This window comes from Adiantum capillus-veneris, chromosome 20 (genome assembly GCF_014529385.1).
Source record: "Adiantum capillus-veneris isolate H3 chromosome 20, ASM1452938v2, whole genome shotgun sequence".
In the NCBI taxonomy this organism is placed as follows: Eukaryota; Viridiplantae; Streptophyta; class Polypodiopsida; order Polypodiales; family Pteridaceae; genus Adiantum; species Adiantum capillus-veneris.
In genome coordinates, this window is record NC_140950.1 from 54,239,976 (window position 1) to 54,259,790 (window position 19,815).

Below are 19,815 nucleotides of genomic sequence, written 5' to 3' on the forward strand. Positions count from 1 at the left end.
GATGCATTTCTCATTGTGAAGTAGTTTTTAGGCATTTGGGCATGCAAGAATGAAAGCCTAAGGACAAAAGTTCATGCCTTTTGTAGCTTGTTTAATTGGTTTGAAGAAGTACAACTATATCATATTCCTAAGAAACAAAATGAAGATGCTAATTTACTTGACAACAAGCAGTTACATATGTTGAGAAAGAAGTGTAGGTCATCATGATGGCAACATCTTTCAAGCAACCAAGGTACGATGGAATGGAGTCATTGGCTCCCATTATTGGCTACATTTTGGAGGGTGAGTTTCCACAAGGCTTCACAAAGGCTCAGAAGGAGGAGGCTCATGAAAAGGCAAGTATCTATCTCTTCCTATAAGGGTCCCTCTATCAAAGAGGAAAGGATCGAGTGTGTGGAAGACTACCAACAATGGAGGAAATTTCAGCCATTCTAAAAGGCTTGCATGAGGAACCTTGTGGTGGCCATTTTTCCCAAGAGTTAACTCTGAAAAATCTTTTGCTTGCAAGGTATGTTTGGCCAAGATTGCATGTTGATGTTCAACATTGGTACAAAAGTTGTCACAATTGTCAAGTTAATCGAAATAGAAGACCGGTGCATGGTCCAAGGCAAATAGTTCTTGCAAATGGACCCTTCAAAAAATGGGGCATTGATGATATGGGTCCACTACCTAGAACAAAAAATGGGGCATTGATGATATGTGTTCACTACCTAGAACAAAAAATGTTCAACTCTACATCCTAGTGGCAGTAGACTATAGGACTAGGTGGGTGGAAGCACAAAGTGTGGCAAAGGTAAATGAAAGGATAGTGAACAAATTTGTTTACACTCACATTTGTTGTGGATTTGACACTTTTTTTTATAATGGTCCAAGAGTTAGGAAGGGTTTTCTCACAGAATTCTGTGAATAGCTTCACATTTTACATCATGACAGTACACCCTACTATCCCCAGTCAAATGCTTTGGTAGAAAAAGCTAATGGTTTCATTGCATGCATTATTAGAAAGATGATGAAAAATAAGAAAAAGTTGTGGGACGACTTCTTGGATGGGGCATTGTGGGCATATTGAACCACATAAAGGGAGGCCACATAGTTCACACCATTTCACTTGGTCTATGGTCAAGAGGATTTGCAACCAATTGAGCTCAACATCCCAACAACGCAGCTCCACGGCAAAGAGATGAGGGGAGATCAAGATGTGTGGGTGGACCGCCTTCTTACACTAGTGGAGCTTGAGTGGAAGAGAGAAGCAGCTTATGAGTGCTACAAGACGGAAGCTACACAAGCAAAAGACAAGCTCGACAAGAAATTGAAGGACAAAGGCATCAAGGAAGGAGATCTTGTATGATAATTGACTTGATAATCATTTTGATGTCAAGTTCGAAACTAGATGCAGGGACCATACATAGTCAAGAAGGTTTTCAATTCAAGTTATTACCGGCTCATGGACTTGAATGGTAAAGAGAACTCCAAGAAGGTAAATGGGTATCGACTAAATCCCTATTTGATTCGCCTTCTATCAATGGAACTACCAAAGCATTGTCAAAGAGCTAGTACCTCGTGTAACTTAGTGCTATTTCCTAATGCATGTATGTAACCCAAGACAAAGCATCAGGAAGAGGATGGGGTCCAGGAGGGCCTCTTTATTTGCCATGAGATTATGGTGATTAACATTTTGACAAATAGATGCATTCCATGTGTGCAAGAATGGTGGGTGTGTAAGAGTGGTCAAAGGATACACTTTTTCCCCCAGAAAAGGGGGTGGACAACTTTATGATTATCGGCCTTCTGTAACTCCTACATATGATCTTTGATTTGAGTGGAGATTATAGACATGTAATATACACGCCAAGCTCTTTCTGTAGATATGTTACATGATATGGTTTTGCCCTGTAGATTTTAAATTTGATTTTGAGGGAAAATTGAATTCAAATAAACTAGCCTTTTTGCTTATTTGAATTCAAAAGTTGTCCTTTGATTGCTTTCTTAACACTAAAGGTTTGACTCCCATAAATTGTCAAATAAAGATTCCCTCCTAGACCCCATTCTCTTCCTAATGTAACAAAAAGGAGCCACACAATGAAAATCTTGTCAAGATACCAACTATTACAAAGGACCCAGAACCACTTTCTTTGAAAAAGATGCCTTATGATGGTACATGAATGTACCATCATCTTGAAGGAGGGCTAAATGATAGCCATTTTTGTAGATAATTTTTCCTTACCTTGGGCCTAACTATATTATAATTTTAATTACTCTACTATATAAGAGTTACGTATATAATCTTTTAGGTATGCGCTTTTACCAGGCCAAAGTAAGTCGCCTTGCATTTTTACCATCCATAATACATTTTAATAGCAACCATGTATATATCTCATGCATTTGATGTCTTCGCTCAAGCTTCCACTAGGCTAGATGTGACTCCATTCTAGCAAAATTCACAAAAACTCCTTTCATTCCCTGAAAATGATTTTTTTCTTACGTATTACATCTATTTTTCTTTACAATAGAAATTTGAATTCACAATCACCTACCATACTAATCAATACTTAAGGGACACCTAGTTTATTCTATTACTACTACTATTATTTATATTTCTAGGTCTTTATCATAAAATCCTAACACAAGTCAATGCACTACTTGTTTGTTCTTCTCTCTTGTACATATTTTATCTCACCAAAACCTCTTGTCCATACATGTATAAAGGGCATCTCAATTATTAGTTTCATGCCATGATGCACAGAGGGACACACTCTTGGAGCCACATGGAGGTTCAAGCATAAAGGGTCCACAAGAATACTTCTTGTCGTCCCAATTCATATATGTTTGGTGTGATTTTTTTGCATCCATCTCCCATCTGAATTTGAAGAAGTCATCATAAGAAAAAAGGTATCCCACAAGCTGAATAATCTCTCTAAAGTTTTTCATAATTTTTGGAGCTACCACTAATGAGAGATTATTTTTATGGTGGACCCAAGTCTGCCCACATTTTCTCACAAGTCATCCTAGTCTTCTCTCATCTTCCTTCAAACTTCCACACACACTCATTCCTCTCTATCAATTACTCAAACCTGCACCTTCCATGGTTTACCCTCCTTGACCATTGTTTCTCTATTTGCTTCCCTTAGCTCAGTTTTGATCAATTTTATCATGGAGCTAGATAGTTTGAGATACATAGAATACTGCATAGCATTAATGTGCACTCTCATACCTACAACTGCTCTTTATGTTTTTCCATTGGAGAGTTGGACATTGATGCATACATCCATACCTCCAAGCTAACTTTGCTCAATTTGGATTGTGGCAATAAGTGGAGAAGATGCTTTGACTTGCCATAGTGGAGCTGGATTTTGTTGTTCTTTGCGCTTTAAAATCTGCAGTTTGGCTTCCTCCTTTGCTTGTTCTTAAATTGGTTGAGCGTTTTTCTTCCTTTCCGTTTCTTCATGAATCTTGCTAAACATTTTTGCAGTGAGATGTTGATGACACTTCTTCAGTATGCATCCATTGATCCACTTAGGCATCCCGCTCCCTCTAATGTTGCAAGTTGTACGACACCACTGGGTAATATGTCATCGATCACAAATGGGCCATTACCTCGCCTTTACAATTTCTTACAGTGTTGCTTCATGGTATACACTAATACATAGTCACCCTTTTGAAACTCCTTGTTGATCACATGTTGGTCATGAATTCTTTCATTTGTCATTTTTGGGAGTAAATGGTTGCAATTGCCTTGAGTCATATCTCATGTAACTAGGCTAGTTGTTCCAATGTACTAGACAACTCGTATCTCGTCCATCTTAATTCTTGTGCAGCACGTAGTGTAGGAATTATGGGCATTATGATATTTATCTTAAACATCAAGTTGAAAGGTGTCGTATTCTGTGGCGTTTTGTATGCTACCCTATATGCCCATAAAGCTGAGTGTAATTTTGGATCCCAATCAGCTCTTGATTTGCTGATAACTTTTGTGAGCATAGTGCATAGAATTTTGTTTGTGCTCTTGGCTTGCCCTTTTTCTTGAGGGTGGTATGGCGGTAACTTTGAATGAAGCACCATAAACTCCTTCAATAGATAGTCGACCATATTTTCTATGAAATGAGTCTATCGATCGTTCACTATCTCAATCGAAAGCCCATGTCTAGTGACAATGTTCTCATACAAGAATTGCACCATCATTTTGGCATCATTTGTTTATGTTGCCTTGGTTTCTACCCATTTGGTCAAATAATATGTGGCCACTATGATGTATTGAGGATGTGATTGATATGTCGGAAGTGAGATAGGTCCAACAAAGTCTATCTCCCATTTGGAAAATCCCTTGCACCCATCATGGGTCCTAGCGGCATTTCATCACGATGCATTGGTACCTTTGTTTGTTGACAATGATCATATCATCGTTTGACATATTTTTCTACCTCCATGTATAGAGTAGGCCACCACATTCCTACAAGAAGTATTTCTTTTGCAATTTTGTTGGCCAAAAAGTACTCTCATACCAATTTTGCTCAAGAATCGGTAAGAACTTGTTTTTCATAGCACAAATTTGCAAATTGTTATCTATCCCTCTCCGATAAATACTATTCACAATGATTACATAGTTCTCAACATCTCTCTAGATCGAGTGCAGTCTAGATATGGTCATGTTTAATGGCAAGACTCCCTGCTCAATGTAATCTATAATGTATTTGCCCCACTAGGTTCTTCTGTTATGCGGAATAGTGAAGCATTTTTTATTGGATTTTGAATGGCACAAGCCTTCACATGAACTAACGTAGTCATGGACATTGTTTTGCATATGAGGCCAATATACCCCAAGTCTCATCAGACTCTTATATTTTTGTGCTTTTGCATTGTGAAATCCCGTCGTTTGTACGTTAGCTTGTCTCAAGTACAATTCTTTCTCTCATGGCTCTATACATAGCTTAAGTAATCCGTCCTTCCCATGCTCATATAGTTGTCTTGCTATAGCACAAGTGAGAATGGTTGCTCAATGATTGACAATTTGCTTTCAATATGCAGAGAACCAATGGTGAGCAATGGAATCACATGTTCACTCCACGTAGGTACCATCTATATGTTGAAAAGGTACGAGTCTGGCAAGTCATCATCAACTCCAATAGTTGCTTCCCCATGTATTATTCGCGACAAATGGCCCACCCTCTAATGATTATTCCCTTTCTTGACCACTACAATGAAATCAAACTCTAGCAATATAATGAACCATCAAACTATTCGGCGAGTATTGCAAGGTTTGTTCATTAAGAACAATAGTGCTTGGTGATTCACAAAAGTAGAAATTTGTTTGCAAAAAGGTAATTTCTAACTTTTTGACTGCATAGATCATTCTCAAGCCCTCTCTTTCTATGGTCGTGTAATTTTGCTTTGCACTATTGAGTTGTCTATCAAAGTAACAGATTGGAAAATCCATATTGTTCTCTCTAAGTTGTGCTAATATGCATCCAATAGTATATACGGATGCATCTACGTGGACATGGAAGATCTTGTTTCAATCAAAGGCTTTCAAAACTGGAGTAGAAATCAATCTCTGCTTCAATTGTTGAAATGCTTTCTCACATTCTTCATTCCACTTGAATTTCATGATGAGAGCATAGAGAGGTTTAACAACAACTGCATGCATGTAAACAAACCTTTGATAATAGCCACAATGGCCCATAAAGGCTTATATCTCTCTCTAACTTTTGTGGGTCTTTGAAGAGCAACAATCACTTGTCTCTTCTCTAGATTTGTAGCAATGCCATTTCTGAACACAATATGTCCCAAAATCTTACATTGTCTTATCATGAAGACACATTTCTCAAGGTTTAGGTAGATATGATATGTTTTGTAGTTCTCAAGTATCTTATTAAGGTGTTTGACATGTTTGTCTCTTCATAGAGAATGCATACACAAGTCATCCATATAAATCTCTAAGAATTGTCTTAGATACTAACTCATCAGCCTCTGGAATGTGGCGGGTGCATTGGCAAGACCAAATGGCATCACTCGATAAGAAAATATGGCCCATGTTGTGGCGAAGGCCATCTTGTGTTGATCCTCTGAATTTATGGCGAGGTAATTGTAGCCCAAAAATCCATCAAGAAATCTATAATCTTCCTTCCTCGTGACTCTCTCAATCACTTGATTTGTGATGGGTAGGGGATAGTTATCTCTGAACATAGTAGCATTTACCTACTTGAGATTTACGCATACTAGTAATTTGCCATTATTTTTGGGTACTACCACAATTGGTGACACCCACTCCATGTGTTTCATCATAGATAAACTCCACCTCTTTAAGACGAATGTTGTTTGTACAGCTTAGCATCACTCTTAAGGGATATTTCATGTTGACATATGTTTGGATCAACTCCGTTAAGAGCTTTGTACAACCAAGCTAACACATCTCTATATTGCTTGAGAATAGCTATCAAAAGTTGTTCCTCCTCTTCGGTGTCTATGTAAGTTGATCCATGTCTATGTAAGCCGGTCTCGATTCTTCCCCTAGTTTGGTAAGTTCAATTTTTTTTTGCATTTTTAGGCCCATCATACAATGTTCTTAGTTCTTTAGGTCCCCTCATTGGGTGCTCAATCATAATACATAGGTCCTGAATGGTGTACTTTTTTAATGAGAGGGTGCGTCAATTTGTTTTGTGTCAGAATCCTCTTCACTTTCCATCTCAATCATCCAAACGTCTTTTAGTGTCTGTTTTAGTTTTTGGTATTCACTGTTGTTTGGATTTGCTCGAAAAGTTGTCAATTTTAATGGTTTTCTGGTAATTTTATCTCAAAAAAAATCATCTGCTCCCACAAGCATGAGATACTTCGTTTTGGTCATCAACTTTGGCATCGGGTTCTCAAATTTTTTTGTTGTTTTCTTGTTCATCTTATTTGATATATCTTTTGTCTCCTCATTTCTTGGTAGGAAACTCGTAGAAGATTGGCTCATCTTGTTTTGGCGCATTTTCATTTTTTGAGCCACTGGAGAGCTCATCTTCAGCCTTGTTCCTAAAGTCATCACTCTGCAAGTCATGAAATTCATCCTCGTCCTCATTGTCACTAGATTTTGAACAAAAACTTGGTCCACTATTCGTTTTGCAATCGATTGTTTTGTTAGTTTCTACTGTTTCAATTTCCTCTTTCGGTTCCAAGATAGCATTCACCATCTGGAAGGGTATTATTTCATAACTATATTTGTTGCAAAATGTAGTGGGGGTTGCCTCATGTACGTAAACATCTAGAGTCGCCAATATTTTCTCCCATCCAAAGGGTTCAAATAGATCCTCTAGAAATAGCTCTTTCCTATACTTCCTATCTTCTATTGGGTGTTCTAGGATGCACTCGGCCTCCTTTTCCAGGTTTCCTATAGCTCCTCTAGAAATAGCTCTTTCCTATACTTCCTATCTTCTATTGGGTGTTCTAGGATGCACTCGGCCTCCTTTTCCAGGTTTCCACACTTTGATGCTCTGCACATCCAAATATACACATCCTTCATCAACCAAGCAGAGAATTGTGTTCCAAAATCCATAGTTATATCAAAATATTTTACTCAAGTGCGATTTACATCTCTCTAACAATAGTCCTTAGTGATGACCGTGGTTGTGATACCCTTATGCCGTAATTAGAGATGGTCGTAGCCCCAATCTTCAGTTGATGCCAATGAATGGTTGTCCCAAAATAACCTCAAAGTTGTTGCCTTTTTAAATTCAACTACAAGAAAAGTGTGCACGTACTCTATTCTATGTGAGGATGCAATAACTTGTTCCAGCATTCTTAAGGGTCTTTGCACATATCCATCTACTAGTTGCACATATCTCCGACATGGGGAAGACCAGTTCACTTCTTCTCCTTTGCAGTAATTACCTACCTTATTCATTGGTACAGGCTTGACTTTTGGTCTCTTTGGTTGATTTGTTTCCATGATTTCATCTACAAATTTATCTTGTGAATGGATTTTTAGTCCCATTTTTCCCAAGATTTTGCTTATTTCTCCTCACATATGTGGTCTAATTTTTAGAAGTTCAGCGAGAGTAATGGTGGATATTTTAAGAGACGATGTCAGGAGTTTTTTGGAAGAAGTGATTGCGCATATGTACATACACATGCATGGTGCTTCGAATAAAGGATTGCCCATTTTCCAGAGCCAGGTGGTTACGTGGGGCCCACATGTGTACAGCTAGGACAGCGTGTACATAGTACATCGATTTTCATTATCACCAGTACTAGTGTGTTTTCTCTATAATAATGAGGAGTTGGTAGCGCGGGCCGATGATATGTGGTAAGCAGGTGCGTTAGATGGCATCTAGTGGCATCAGGAGGTCGAATGGGGTTAATACTTGCATGTGGGTAAGCGAGGACACAACGTGGGTGTTGTCTTGTGATAATTATGCAAAAAGGTCATCATGAGAACTGTATTTGGGGGCCACTTCACGTGGTTGGGATGCATTATTGGAAAAAGTTGAGTGCCAAGTGTGCAGATGGATGTAGAAGGGTGACAAAAATGCACTACGTGGCCAGTTTTTGGCCTGTTCGGGGTCCGTTTGAGGTCAACTAAAAGTCCAAAGGTGCCACAGGAATAAAGTGAAGTGTGGACACTGAAAAACCTAAGAAAAAGACTAGCAAAACATGGCGAGAAGAGAAAGAACAGCCGCAACTGAGTTTTTGCTGTTTTTTGGCCTGTTTTGGCCATAAACTACTCACCGAGGTCGGATTTGAGCGCTTTGATATTGTAGACTGGGGTTTTTGGCCGCTCCAGATGCAATGGAGTTGTCCATTTTGCCAAATTCCTCACTTTTCCTACTGTTTAGGCTGTGTAATTTTCTCCTGTGAGGCGAAGTCTCTGTTCAAATTTGTGATTGTATCTGGCATATTTCATCCATTTTGTGTGAGCTATTTGCCCCATTGGCGTTGGCCCAAGCTCAATTGTATCTAAATATCAGAAATATTCCTCCTTTGAGCTGAGTTTTTTTTTGTGTGTGTGTCTCTGTGTTTAGTGGGAAAATGGATAGTCTCTCTCCTCTCACTCCATTGGTGTGTTCCCTGTCTCGACCAGGTGGGTTGTGTAAGCCGAGTGGTGCCCCATTGTGTGTGTGTGTGTGTGTGTGTGTGTGTGTGTGTGTGTGTGTGTGTGTGTGTGTGTGTGTGTGTGTGTGTGTGTGTGTGTGTGTGTGTGTGTGTGTGTGTGTGTGTGTGTGTTTGTGTGTGTGTGCATCATCCCAAGAGTGTGTGCCGGGTCATTATAGAGGCGTTGTGTGTGTTTCCATCCCGGTCACATTCTTTTGGGGCCCCCACTGAGGATCTTCTTCGAGTACCTTCAGCTTCGGGATTACAGGTTGCAGATTACATATTACAGATTATAGGCTATAGGTACAGGTGATTCACACAGGTACAGATAACTGGAGTAGAGTGAGATACTGGCAGTGGAGTCACTTGCACTCGCCGTGGGTATGCATCATTTGGTGCATGTTTGAGTGCATTATCTGGTATTGTACGTTACTTGTGGATACTGCCATTGTACGCCTTTGTGGAGCCATACTTGGTTTTATTGGGCATTCCCCACCATTTCTGAGACTTTGTCGGGAAGATAGTCATTTCTGTGACTTGATTAAACGAGATTTGCATAAGCTTTTGTGAGAGGTTCGATAGCGTGAGGTTTTATTGAACTGGGGGATTCTCAAATGTGAGATCCTTTCGGTAATACAGGTGACTGGAGCACCCTTTTTGTGACCTTGTTATAGGCTATGTACTAGTGATTCCTACTTGATGCTCGGGTTCTATTGTTGGCAGGTTATGTATACATATACAGTCTATATTTTGGGTCCTTACTGCTCTACTTCTGGGGAAGCTCTGCCAAAAATTTTCCAAGTTGTGATGGCTAGTTTTTTTGTCTTTTGAGCCATTTATGTTGTTATGCTGCTGAAATTCTCGCAAAATCAGAGGATAAGTCAAGTGTGCCTTCTTGGGAGCTGCATGGTTGGCTTTAATGGATGATCAAAATGGACCTCAATTCACTCATTTTCATTTAACACAAAGAATCCAGATAAATGTTCATGTGTCCAGGAAGACTTTTTTCCAGCAGCACATAGTCTTTATGTTCGGGCCAAGAAGATTAATAGAGATATTGGAAAGCCCTTTGCCTGTTGTAATTCCGATGATTAACTATGAAAACTCATTTGATGTGCATGTGTTTGTCCTTATCTAAAGTTGAGCTCCATTGAAGTTTCTGGGGATTGGGTCAGTAAAAGGTTTGGGTTCTTGCACGTGTGATAGAAGGGGTTCTCAACGCATTAAACTTGAGTAGCCATGGCTTTCTCTTATCCGGAGTTTCATGGAAGAAGTAATGAAGATGTGGAATACTTTTTGGAAAAGATGGAGGTTGCCTGCATTAGCAATCAGATTCATGATCCTGCACAGATGTTACGTCTTCTCCAAATCTGTTTGAAGAGTGATGCACAAGTTTTGTCCAAAGCATTTGAAGAGGAGTTGTGTGCGGCGGATCCACCTATGAGATTAAGTTGGGATAATCTACGGCATGGATTGGAAGTGGATTTTGTGAAGAGAGAACATCCTGACAAAGTGTGGCAAGAAGTACAAGGTTTGGTGCAAAGGGAAGGTGAGCCAGTAGATGCGTACATACATAAGTTTTCAATGGCATGGGAAAGTATGTGCAAGGCCTTAGCACCACAGCTACCCCCACCTGACATGATGAAGAAGGACAGTTTCTTGGCTGTCTTTGGGAGAATATACGTTGGAGAGTGGAGCTAAAGAATCCTAGGACATATGAAGATGCACTAGAGGTAGCAAGGAACAAAGAGTGGAAGCTGACAAGAATGAGTTAGTTAGGAGTAGAGTCTTCGCCCAGGAGGTCTGAGTTTCAGCCTATGGATTCTTTGCAAGGTCGCATGCCAGGGGTTCATCATGAACCAGTGGTTTCTGTTACTCCTCAGGTTATGCCAGCAATGGTCACTACAACAATGCAAGATAATGGGCTAAGGCAAGACATGAGGCAAGTGGTAGATTTAATGAAGAATCTCAGCCTAAACATGCTAGGTAATGTGGGAAATAATCGAGGTTGGGGGAGGTTTTCAAACCAGCCAGGAGGTGAAGAAAGACCCAAGAATGGTGTTGGACAAAGCAATGGTAGAGTTTGGAGGTAGATGCCCACGTGTTATAATTGTGGAGAGTTGGGCCACATCAGCCTGCAATGTGATAAGCCACCAAGGATGGGGGGAGACATGTATCCATTGCCAAGGTAGGTGCTAACTAGGTCAAATGATTATGGCATCGAAATTAAGGGAGAAGAAGGAACAAGTGGATTAACCCACGACGAAAAGGGAAAGACAAAAGTGATAAGTGTGTTCACCTTGGAGAAGGCAGCAAAGCTGGAGGATACATTAGTGATGCCTATTGGAAAGAGGACCACATAGGATAAGGAAGGAAGAAGTGCCCCAGGTCCAAGTAAGAAAAAGGAAAAGAGCCATGAAGGCGAAGATGTCAAGGCCAAGAGGAAAAGAAGGGCTCGTCGCAAGTTTCATGTTTCAGATTTTCCACTAGGGGATGGGCAATTAAGTTATGACTTGAAGGAGGATCTGACAAGCAAGAAAGTTGATGTTACTTTTGGGCAGCTTATAGAGATGGTGCCTAAGCTAAAGCGACACTGGAAGAGGATGGTTAACCCAATGGAGAAAGAACAAGAGAGAGGTTCAATGAAGGGATTGGCGATGGATGAGCTACCAGATAATTTCCCAATAGTAGATGTGTGGCACAAAAGAAAAAATGGGACAAGGTTATGTTAATGGCGGAGCCCTAATATGTGTCATAACACACTCATGTGTTGAGAAGATGGGTCTTACAGTGACTGGGGTGTCAGGCTTTTGGGTCAGATTGGCAAACCATCAGAAAGTAAAATGTTTGGGTGTTGTAAAGAGCTTAGCAGTAGAGACATATGATGCAAAGGTGGTGGTTGATTTTCATGTGATGCCAGCGGGGTTGGGAGCATATCCTATTATATTGGGCAGACCATGGTTACGTGCAGTGGGAGCTGTTCAAGATTGGCGACGTGGTATGATTAGCCTCTATGAAAAGACAGGTGCCAAGAAGCTATATAATATGGACACAAGGAAAGTATTGGAAGAGTTTTATAAAGATGAGGATGAGTCTAGTGATGAAGACTATTCCACAGTGTTTGACGAGGACAGTGATAGTAGTACTAGCATTGATGAGGATGTTGATGTTGCATTTCTTCTAATGGACAAATAAATCCATGAGTTTGGTTTAGATGCATTTGCAAATGAGATTGAAAATGAAAGTGAAGGGCCTTATGAATTGATTAAAGGGCTGATGCAAACCAAGGTTGAATTGTCAAAGAAGCAAGAATTGATGACACAAATGATCAGTGGAGACCTCTCAGCTATAAAGAAGGAGATATATTTGCATATGTAGGTCTATGACAAAGTAATTGATGGTTTTCTTGATGCAAGTTTGATATATGGCATCTCTACATGTTTTCCTTGGGAACCAGGTTGAAGCTTGATTAAGCTTTTGATGCAGAGAATGCCAAGTGTTTTTGTGTGGGATCCAGGTGGAATGAGCATCTCTTTTTGCTGCTACTACTGATCATGAATGATCTAGCAGGCTAGGGGATGGGCAAATTATGTCAGGAGTTTTTTGGAAGAAGTAATTGCACATATGTACATACATATGCATGGTGCATCGAATAAAGAATTGCCCATTTTCCAGAGCCAGGTGGTTACGTGGGGCCCACATGTGTATAAATAAGACAGCATGTACATAGTACATCGATTTTCATTATCACCAGTACCAGTGTGTTTTTTCAATAATAATGAGGAGTTGGTAGAGCGTAAAACTTCTCGAGGAAGCTATCCGTGGGCTGATGATATGAGGTAAGCAGGTGCGTCAGAAATCATCTAGTGGCGTCAGGAGGTCGAATGGGGTCAATACTTGCACGTGGGTAAGCGAGGACACAACGTGGGTGTTTTCTTGTGGTAATTATGCAAAAAGGTCATCATGAGAATTGTATTTGGGGTCCACTTCATGTGGTTGCGGGATGCATTATTGGAAAAAGTTGAGTGCTAGGTGTGTGGATGGATGTAGAAGGGTTGACAAAAATGCACTGCGTGGCCAATTTTTGGCCTGTTCGGGGTCCGTTTGAGGTCAACTAAAAGACCAAAGGTACCCAAGGGATAAAGTGAATTGTGGAAACTGAAAAAACTGAGAAAAAGACCAAAAAAACATGGAGAGAAGAGGAAGAACAGTCGCAAGTGAGTTTTTGTTGTTTTTGGAGCGCCATAAACTGCTCATCCGAGGTCAAATTTGAGCGCTTTGATATTGTAGACTTGGGCTTTTGGCCACTCTGGACACACTGGAGCTGTCCATTTTGCCAAATTTCTCACTTTTTCCTGCTGTTTTTGCTGAGTAAGTTTCTCCTGTGAGCGAAGCCTCTGTTCAAATTTGTGATTGTATCTGACATATTTCATCCATATTGTGTGAACTATTTGCCCCATTGGCGTTGGCCCAAGATTAATTGTATCTAAACATCAAAAATCTACTTCTTTTGAGCTGAGTTTTTTTGTGTGTGTGTGTGTCTCTGTGTTAAGTGGGAAAATGGATAGTCTCTCTCGGCTCACTGCATTGGTGTGTTCCCTCTCTCGGCCAGGTGGGTTGTGTAAGCCGAGTGGTGCCCCATAATGTGTGTGTATCATCCCAAGAGTGTGTGTTGGGTCAGTATAGAGGCATTGTGTGTGTTTCCATCCCGCTCACAACGACATCTGATCATGCAAGCTTTTTGTTTCTATCACCTGTGGAATTGGATTCCATTGCAATGGTACAATTTTCACCTTGGATTTTGTCTCATGTTCCCCTAAAAAAGAAGGTAATGTCCTTATGGTCATTGGTTTACTCTCCATGGATACTTCCATTCTTGCATCTCCATACAATGGTTGTATATCCCAAGGATAGATATCATGATCCATGTTTATCTCTAGAATTAGTGCGGACAACAATGTGGCACTTCTTTTTTTTTTGTCTCTAATTGTCTTTCATAATGATTGTGGCCATGGCTCATCCACTTCATGAATTGGCGGCATCTCATAAGACTTGGCCTCATCCGTTGTGTTCCCAACAACCCTCATATCCAATGGTTCTTCTCTTTTCACTATGGTTGTTTTGTTCGTGTTGTTTTTCTTGAGTGTGCTTCTGTTTTCCTTTTTTGGCACATGCACTACTTGCTCAAGGATTTTAATGTTTTTGGCCGCATTAGAGCTTGAGCCATCGTGCACATTTCCATTCATTTGGTTTCTATTTTAGGATGCAAAGAGGTCAACAACCTTTGTTCCAATGTTTGATTGCTCTTCAGCCTTGCCTCGTAGATTTCTAATGTAGCATCTAAATGCTCATTCACCTTTTCAACCAAGACTAATCCGCTTGATACAATATTTGACTCTTTTACCCCTTGGTGTTTTCCTTATTTTCTTGCTCACATTTGAGATTTTTTCGTTTTGGATTAGTTTCGCCACTAAGGTCGCCTTTTCCCTCAGCCTCTTTGCTTTTATTCTGTCTTGTTTTGGTTTCCATGATTTCTGTTGGGTTCCCACCGACCCACTATCAAACTTGGTTTGTTCTGGAAGTTTCAACGCATCTGCCTCTAGCTTATTTTTGGATGTTTCTTGCGCTTGAGCTCCTCTAGTCACTACTTGGACAGGAATTGTGAACTCTGACTCTTATCTGCTCGAACAAGGTAAAACTCCAATGACACTCACATTCGCTTTTCCATTATTGTCTGGATTTTTGGCACAATGCTTTAGTAGTTGATCCCTCCCACAACCGTCACAGAATCCAAATATTTTTGTCCGTTGATCCTTGTTTGGACAACCTCGTACCCAACGGTCACCTCCACATTCATAGCATGGACCTTCGGGTGGTGGTGCTCCCATTGGCTATCATGTCCTAGGAGATTATCCTCTAGGTTTGTAATTTTGATTTGCTATGAACATTGGCATATATTCATCCATTGTGAATTGGTTTCTAGTTGTTTGAGCTACATATGAAGGTTCCATAGCTTTGTTTACACTTGCCCAAAATGGGATATTCTCAGTAGCATATGCTACACCCTCAAGTTCTCTCACCTAGGTTTCTACAAGTTTCTCATAATAAATTGTTGTTGGTGGCATCATTGGTTGACTGATGAGTGGCTCTGTCAGTTGTGCATAGTACAATAGCTTGATTTTCATGAGGCAAAGGACGTTGTTGGCCCAATATAGGTTGTGGTTTATCTCCTCCTTATGCTGCATTATTGGGTCCAATCTGGTACCTCGGGGCTGGTAACAATTGTTGATGCAGTGAAGATGGAAAGCTTCATGCATCACGAGCATAACATAGACTTTGTAAAAATCATCAACTATCCAAATCCTCAGTCCCAAGGCCTCAAACACCTTCAAAGGTGGAGAGAGCTAGCGGGGAATGAGGGTAGGAAAGAGGAAGAAGAAACATTCATAGGAGAAAGAAATAGTTTCTCCCTTATCATCACTCTTCTTGCTATCATACATAATAGCATAGTACTGAAGATGGAGAAGATGGCAAGCTTTAGCATTGAAGCATGCCTCTTGGTTGAATTTGCATTCCATAGCCAAGAGTGTTGGTGTAGGCTCTCAACTTCTCTACTAGCTTGGAGAAGGAGATGGAGCTCTTGCACTTTGCACACCACAAAATGAGAGTGTGTGTGAGTGTGTGTGGGAGAGTATATCCCCCAAGCAACCCCCCTTCTTGCTTTGGTAGACCCCCCCCTTGTAGCTCATGCTTGAATCTCATTGGATCCCTGCAAGCATGGCCAATCACATGAAGAATGCATATCAAGCAACAAGGGTAGCATTGGGACAAAGCCTTGGGACAAGTGCCCCCCTTTCCTCTTAGAGAGAGAGAGCTTGGTAAATTCTTAAACAATTAATTTAATTGATTAATTTATCATTGGACCTCTCTAAGGGTCAACCAATAGGATTTAGGCACATTATGGGGGTAAACCATTACATGACTTAACAAAGAAGAACGTTAAGTATTCATGGACTACTAAGGAGCAAAGTGATTTTGACAAGCTCAAAGAGAAGATTACCTCCCAGCCAGTCCTTATGCTTCCCGATCTCTCAAAGCCATTTGAGGTCCAATGTGATGCTTGTGGTGATTGCCTTGGAGCAGTCTTGCTTCAAGAAGGGCATGCCATAGCATATAAGAGCAAAGGCTCAATATGGATGAACGGGTCTTAGGCATTTATGAAAAACATTTTGAAGTTGTTCTACATGTCTTAGACACATGGAAGCACTATCTATTGGGGACTCCATTTATTTTACGAACATACCATCAAAGTCTCAAATACTTCATGACGCAAACCAAGATTTTGACAAACAAATGAGGTGGGAAGATTTTCTTCTTGCAATTTCATTTTCATATTACTCACATTGCTAGTAAGCATAATCAGATGGCCGATGCACTTTCACGATGACCAAAAGTTAATGCGGTGTCTATAGCAACTCACAATTATCTATCTTCTATGATAGATGAGTAAGCTACTGAACCTGACTTTAAAGACATAATGTCAGCCCTTGCTTTGGGGAAGAAAGAGGAACCATTCACCTTGCAAGATGGTTATCTTCTCCACATCAATAGGCTATGTGTTACCCCACTTCTTCGTGGAAAATTTATGTATGAATCTCATGCTCCTCCCTATGTGGAGCATGGAGGCATTCAACCTACTCTTTGAGGAGTAGAGACGTACTTCTATTGGCCTACCATGAAAGTGAACATACATGTTAGGAAATAGGACGTAGCTAAGTAGATAATTGAGTAGATTACTTTATGAAGAGAGATAATTTTCACACACGAGAGATTATATAGTAGAGGAGAGAGAGAGAGAGAGAGAGAGAGAGAGAGAGATCACACGACATACATGGTTCACCCAATGTGGGCTACGTCCATGGGAAACCAACCACTCAATGGATTTAGTACTTTAAACAAGAAGAAAGTTACAAAGGGATTATACCCTTTTGGAGCTCCCACCTTGCTTCACTCTCACCACCTCACATCAGCTTCACAATGCTTCACAATCCATTTTTGTGTGTAGAAGAAGCCTCCTTTTATAGGCCAAAAGGGTTGCCCTCTCTCATGAGAGGCGGCTAAGAGGCAGCCGTGTGTAGTCGCCCTTGTGTAGACAAGTTCAAATCGGACCCTCCAATCTGCCCATGTGTGGCCGCCCTTGAGAAGACAAGTCCGTCTTTGAAATCGGCCATCGGCCCGGCCATTGACTTTCGACCACCGGCAAGAAACATTCATAGGAGAAAGAAATAGTTCCGCACTTATCATCACTCTTCTTTCTAGCATACATAATAGCATAGTAATGAAGATGGAGAAGTTGGCAAGCTTAAACATTGAAGCTGGCACTTGGTTGGATTTGCATTCCATAGCCAAGAGTGTTGGTGTAGGCTGTCAACTTCTCTACTAGCTTGGAGAAGGAGATGGAGCTCTTTCACTTTGCACACCACACAATGAGAGTGTGTGGGAGAGTATATCCCCCAAGCAACCCCCCTTCTTGCTTTGGTCGACTCCCCCTTGTAGCCCATGCTTGAAGCTCATTGAACCCCCTGACCAATCACATGCAAAATGCATATCAAGCAACAAGGGTAGCCTTGGGACAAGTGTTCCCCTTTGCTCTTAGAGAGAGAGAGAGAGAGAGAGAGAGAGAGCTTGATAAATGCTTAAAAAATTAATTTAATTCACTAATTTATCATTGGACCTCTCTAAGGATCAAGCAATAAGCTTTAGACACATTATGGGGGCAGCCTAGCTAGGGGCTTGACATGTGTCCAATGTGCCTTTTTGAGCAAGGGGTGCCCATTGGGTGAGGGAAAGGTCATCCATGCATATCCCCTCCTTGTAGGGCTCGCCCCCTTCTTTGTAGGCCTTGGTATTGACTTTATACCCCTAAGCACCTTGGCCCCCTAGTTGCTTAATCACCTCAAGCACCTCAGTCATCATGCATGAAAATAGCAAAAGCATGGTCTCTCTCTCTACCATCCCCCTAGCCTCAAGGGCTCGCCCCCTCAAGGCCTAGCTTAACTTAAGGTCTAAGGACTTTTACACAAACCTTTGGAGGTCTTTATAATGAAGCTAACCCTAATGTCTTTTAAGCCCCATTAACTAGCATTGCTCTTTGGCATATCATCTCCCATTTGGACCCCTTTACCATTGACCCCGTGTTGAGATAGACTCGTAAGCACATTTCTATATTCTAATCCTTGTTCCCGTCTATTCTCCCACATTTAATGATGATCAATTTAATATTAGGAAATCATTTGGGTTGGTTACACATTAGATTTTTATGACACGGCATGACCCAGCTAAGGCAGGGAAACATCTCACGTGAATTAGAGAGCATCATCCTTGGAAATGAAAAGAGGACTTTGTGATCAAGAAGAAGGTAGAAGAGAAGTGATTCCATCACTCTTCACCTCAACTTACCACTCTCAACACACACACACACACACACACACACACACACAAATATTTAGGGAGAGTGTAGACAACTAGGATGCACATGTTTCTATAAGAGAGCTTGAGCCAATTTGTTGTACATCTAGAGAATGAAAGATCGAGCTAGACATGGATTTGCAACTTTACTATCAGAGACTAGTTACTGAAAATCTAACTAACAATACCTCAATCCCTTCAATTGGCAATGCAAAACTCGGATTATTCTTTAAGGTTTATAGTATGGTGTCATGTGAGCGTACAATAAGGGGGTTTTATATGGAAGAAAAGATAGATCTTACGAAGGAGGGTCCCGTATATAGGGGTCAAAAGGAAGTTTTGATGCACGTAGGTGACGTCTCCCTAATACAAACAATGAATCCCCCCATGTGCAAGAGGGTTGTCTGAAGCTAATTCACATTTCTTCTCTTGATGATAGCTTCAAATTTTCCATTGATTGTGTAGATAGAATCCACCAATGAGGGGGTGCTGCCTTTTCCTAGTTTGTACGAGAGGATGTAGGTGGCCTTTGACCTTTGAGTAAAAGCTATTTGAAACAATCACATGAAGTTTGAGAGGTGCCCAAATGTTTTTAGCATAGAGATAACCAACGATTAGAGAGATTAAGAAGTGCTAACCTCTAAAGGGCTCTAATACCAGTTGTTAGAAATTTAGGGTGGATAGATTAGAGATGCATTCATAGTGTTAGTGACACTACTTAAACATGCTTTACAAAATACTTAAATCACTGATGGAAATCATTCAAGATGTTGGTAATAGATATAACTTGATTAACTCATGATGTAGATACAATGCTCATGTACAATGTGTGTAGAGAGGTAGAGTAGAGATATGGTAGCTAGGGTATCTATTAAACAAGGAACACTTTACGAAGAAATAAAGGGAATCAGGGGGCTAATAGAGGGTTGGAATCCATGACCCATTCAAGTGCCTAAACTTGGGAGATTAGGTAAATATTCCATGTGATAAAGAGTTCACACCCCATGAGTAGCTCACGGCAACATAAAGAGGATATTGATGGTAGGAACAAAGAGTTCTCATCTCAACATGCACACTCTTCTCAATCATGTAATGTAATATAGTAAATACATGTAGCGGTAGCCTTATAGAACAGGTTGGATAATATGAGAACATATGGCCATTTTATTGAGGAAAAGTGAGATAGCAAGTACAAGTAGAAACAAAAACACGTTGGGTTTGCATGAGGGAGGAGAAGACGGTAAATGGTGTTGAAACAGAGTTTGGAGACAAACACTACTTTGT